Source organism: Protobothrops mucrosquamatus, unplaced genomic scaffold, assembly GCF_001527695.2.
Source record: "Protobothrops mucrosquamatus isolate PMUCROS unplaced genomic scaffold, P.Mucros_1.0 scaffold4853, whole genome shotgun sequence".
NCBI classification, from domain to species: Eukaryota; Metazoa; Chordata; class Lepidosauria; order Squamata; family Viperidae; genus Protobothrops; species Protobothrops mucrosquamatus.
Window position 1 is genome coordinate 61,724 of NW_015390741.1, and position 5,372 is coordinate 67,095.

The following is a 5,372-nucleotide window of genomic DNA, read 5'->3' on the forward strand; positions in this document are numbered from 1 at the left end:
AACCATACATCCAAAGCATAATTAGTTTTTTTTAATGATCAAATGGAATCACATTTTTTATTCAAGAAGCATGAACTGAAACTTGTCACTTACAAGATGCTAAAAGTTATTTCAGAGCTGCAGCCTCAGCACAGATCCTCAGTTCATGGGACTTTGGGAATAGCATTACAAAGATGCAAGACAAAGCATGAAAAATGTGGGATGGGAGAGTATGCTTAAATGAACATGTTCCTGGGACTCTCAACATTTTAAAAAGGCTCAGAGTGAGTAAGGTTTGGATCATTTAACACAAGTCCTGAATTTCCATTCATTTCAAAACTGAATGGCATTTACAGACAACTTCTGTTCTTCCCTTAGTTGGAATTCATCACCAAAGGTCCTATTGTAAGTCCCCTTCATCAGATTTAGGTAGGGCTTCTGTGCAGCAGCATTCAAATTCTTGAAATGTCTTTTGAGGAAGGTTACAGTAAGCTTGTTTTCTCATTATTGAGGTACAGCAAGCCAATAACCAATAATGTTCTGAATATTGAGTGATTGATGCTGCTCTTTGATTATAGAAGGTTTTCTTGTTCTGTTTCAACTTAATGTAGTTGAAATACATCTGATACTTGAAGTAGATGTCACTGAAAATTGTAATCAATCAGTCTGTACCATGAATCATCCTTGCCTATAATTCTTTTGTGTATAACAAGCACCAGCATTGATGTAATACATCCAAAATTAGAACTGAGGTTAATTGCTACTGATATGGTTGTTGTTGCTTTCTTTCCCATTTTTTCTTTATAGCTACAGTCTCTGCTTCAGTTGATCTGCTTATGAGATTCAAAAAGAATGGTATAGCATTATGAAAAATCTGGGCAGGACTAGATTTGATTAAAAGAATTTGTTCTGTGAAAGACTAAACAGGTGGGAGTGGAGACAAGATATTATTTTTCTAAGGTCCAGCTGAATGGGAAGTTCAGAAGCCTCATCACCCCAGGAAGCATTTTTGTTAATTACAGCTGATCAGTCTGTGCGTGCAGGTAGCAGGGGTTTCAGGAATTTTTAAAAATAAAAAATGTTCCAAGGCCTGAAAAAAATTGAAAACCTCTGTGCTAAGCTGCACAATAGTTTGTTTGGATTGGTTTAGTACATTGTCTGAGGCCAGATACGTTTTATAACCACACATTTATAGCTTAGAGCAGGGATCTCCAACCTTTGTAGTTCTGCTGGCTGGTGGTAGCAGCTTCGGTGATTTTGGCACACAACCTAAATTCTACGCATGCACAAATGAAGCTTTGCATACTTGCCCACTGCTTTGGTGGCCCTAAAGGCCTTTTGATTTGTAGCTTTAGGACCTGGAAACATATTTTTTCTTCCTTAAATGGAAGAGCTCTTTCCTTCTTTGAAAGACTTTTGGATCAGTGAAGAATCTCATGGGCAAAAAGCAGAAGAGAGGACATTACCAGCTGTTGCTTTCTTTTGCCATCATTTGTGATTTTATGTTCTCCAACCTCTCATAGTAAATTTTCAAAGAGTGTAAGCAGAGAATCATCAAAAGTCATCTTTTCTCTTCTAACGATGGGGTGCTCCCAGAGACTAAACCAACCCATTATCGTTACTCTCTTGCCCTCTTTTTAAATTCTGACTTGGGTACTTCAAATAGAAAAACCTTACCTATGCTTGATTATTGCCTAAATCTGAGTAACTTTATATAAGTTTCCATTGTTTTAATTTTAAGATACATTTTTAGTTTTGCAGAGGGAGTTAAAACAAGGTGAGTTTCAGACAGTAAATATAAAACGAATGACTCATTTGTAATCATTACATACATTTTAGATTCAAAGTGCTGGAAAGTTAAAGCAATAATTAAAGGATATTTAATTTTTTTATAGCCAATTTTCTTTTTCTCCTCTCAGCTAGCAAATTGTGCACAGCTAATTAAGAGAAACAAATGTTCTGAAGCTTCTATCTCCTACTAAAAGATATCTATGGAATGGTTTCTTTAATTCCAATCACAAATGCATGATTTAACTTCCAGTATAATTAGCCAAATTTGATAAACTGTTAATTCAACTAATGATCATGTACAACCCATGTGACTTTCTGCTTCAAAAGAAAGTGTAATATCTTCACTGTAACCCATATGCTAAGTGACTAGAATTCACAGTTCATTTTTGCAGGCTTTTATCACTATTGCACTAGAGAGGTATAGTATAGTATGGTATGGTATGGTAATTTGATAGACCCTTGGGAAGAATGGAATAGAATCCTATACTCACTCAGAGATGGTATTTCCTTTTATTGTGATGGTTACAACTACCAAAGGGAATGAACAAATAAAAGCTCTTGAACTGATGTCTTCTTTATTTTCAGTTGTCCCAGACACATCAAAGGATAACATTCCACTGAACTTGGCAGTCATGGTACACCATGCAATTGTAGTATATATAAATTAGACCTAGGGAATCAAGATATAGGACAACTTTTCTCTGCACTTTTTTGTTCACTGGTTGCACGAGTAACTGGTGAAGAACAAAAACATAAGACTTAATAAATTACTTGTCACTATCATTTTAAAGTAGAAGATGACAAACACAAAGGGAAATAATAAAGGGACAGGTTTCAAGATCCTTTTGTAAACATGGGATCCCTTTTTCTACCTACATGCACATCTATAAGAAGGGTGATATCACTGACATTAAGGGCATGAGAACATTTTAAAAAGGCATATCCCACACATGTTATCATGGCAAGATAAAGTATACAACATTACTCAGCATGCTGTGACCATTATTGTGAACAAGAAGGTTAAAGGCAAGATCCTCACTAAGAGAATCAATGTGCACATCAAACATATTAAGCATTCTAGAAGCAGAGGCAAGTTTTCTTTTCTGTGTGTGAAGGAAAATGAAAGGAAGAAAAAGGAAGCAAATGGAAAGGGCACTTGGTTTAAATTAAAACACCAACCCACACTATCAAACCCATGGCAAAAATTAATTGCTGGAACTAATTACTTATGAATTCATGGCATTGTGTATATAACAAAATAAAGATCATTTAAAAAAACAGATGTAGTCCAAGATGCGGTTAGCCCTAGGTACATGCAAGTTGTAGTGGTAAAAATGTTGTACCTAGGGAGATCAGATTCTATCATGGTTGAACTCATTGAGTGACATTGAATTAGCCACAGTGTTAATCAAACATTAATAAAGGCATATTGTAATAAGAGATCTTCTAGGCCTATAAAACTTGCAAACTAGAGATCATATATATTTCCCTAGAAAAATGGTTCCATTATTATGAGGCCATTACTAATACAATCTCTTCTCTGGGACATCAGAAATAGCCTATTGAAACAGATAGATCAGAGACAAATATTTCCAATAAAATTATTATTCAATTATTACTTATAAACCTCAAACAAGAAATATGTATATGAGTACTGTTCAAATCATCTCTCTCTCTCTCTCTCTCTCTCTCTCTCTCTCTCTCTCTCTCTCTCTCTCTCTCTCTCTCTCTCTCTCTCTCTCATCCTAACCTTGATCCCTTATATACCTCACAGAATTGGATAGAAAGATTACTTTTACAGCATTGAAAGCCTGTATGGAAGACATCACTATCTCCTGAATACTATTTTGGTTAGTAAATCAAGATTGGTAGAGTTAGGTAGAAATGAAAAAGAAAAACTCATACACTAGCATTTAAAAATAAATAGTATCTTGCCTTTATTCAAATCTAAGTATTGCCACACTACTAATGTAGAAGGACCCACTTACTGATTTTTTTAAAAAAACTGATACTGTAGATAAAATGATTGAGAGGCTGGATCATTTTTGCTACAATGTAAAGTTGAAACATTTGTGGCTTTTCTAATTAAATAAAGGTAGAGGGCAAAATATGTGAGAATTGTACATAATTATGTAAAATGTGGATAAAGTTATATCTACCTGTCTCGTAAATGCTAGAAAAGATCATGTGACAGAAGATGACAAGCAGCAGTTTATGACAGACAGAATAAATTGTATTTTCTTTTCTTCTGAAAGTATGCAATTAAATTATAGACTTTGTTGTAGTGATGGCAACTAGCTTAGTTTGCTTTAAATGAGGATCAGACAAATTGATGGGAGACAGAACCACTAAAAGCTACTGCTCAAAATATCAATGTGCTATTTTAAACATTTAAAAGCAACATGTAGGTTGTTGTAGAACAACAGTAGCAGGTACCTCAGTTCAAGCCCCACTTGAGATTGAAATATACAGTATAGAAAAAGGGTCTTGTAATAGATTTACATTTAGTTGGATTAAGAAAAAATATTTTTATAGTCTTATGAGTTTGTTCATAAAATCAGACAATTATCATCAGTGTCTCCTAAAAAAAACTATCTGTTTAGTGGCTCTTTGCACATTTGTGATTTGTGTTTGGATGATCAGGATTTTAAATCTTCATATATGATATTAAAATCCTAGATGGGGAAAGTTACAACACAGAACTATATAAACCATTTCTTAAAAATTTTCAAAGACAGCAGATTTAGAATATAAAATGGAGACAGTTCTCAAATAGCTAGGCATAAATTGATATATCATGCACAGTTTAAGATCAAATAATATTGAAGGCAAACATAACACTCAATGTGCCAGAGCAAAATTTATAACTGGGGATTCTGGGAGCTTTTTGTCTTAACACATCTGGAGAACAAAAGTTTGGAGAAGAATATGATAAACATTCAGAATCAAAGGACAATTCCCCAAGTGTATTTTTCAAGATTAAATTTCTGGTTTAGCTTGCTTTTGAGTGCAACATAAACTAATAAGATTGAAACCACATGCTAAGGGCTTCTGGTCTGTTCAACTCAACTGAGATTTCTTTAGATAGACTGAACATGGAGTACATGAGAAGATCATACGACACCAAATCAAAGACCATAGAACTGTAACTTCATTAAGGAAGGAGCTTAATAAAGAATTTCAGAGAGTTGTTGGAAGAGACAAAGAAAAATATTACAACAATATTTGTAAAGATGGAAACAGACATTGAAAAAAAAGAAAGCCTTTCAAAATATCCCTGAACTCAGGAGGAGGTTTTAACTTTGAATTGGTATGCTAAAGGTTGCCAATGGATAGATAATGAACAATTTAAAGCAGATCAAACAAAGATGAAAGGAGTATATTAAAATGCTGTATAGTGAAGATGTGAATTTCCAAGTTACCTTAGAAGATATTCCCCATTCACATGAATCTTTATTATTATTACTACTGATGTTAGATTAGAATAGCATACTGATCGTTACCAAGTCAGAGGGCTACAGAAACTGATGAAATAACCACAGAAATAGAGAAAGCAGCAGTAAAAGAACCAACACAAGTGCTACCTAAACTAATCCAGAAAA

General features: G+C 34.1%; 1 pseudogene; it reads left to right on the top strand.

The window, feature by feature from the left end:
* Positions 1–2,567: 2,567 nt before the first annotated feature.
* LOC107299385 lies at positions 2,568–3,024 on the top strand (annotated as a pseudogene).
* The last annotated feature ends 2,348 nt before the right edge of the window (positions 3,025–5,372 follow it).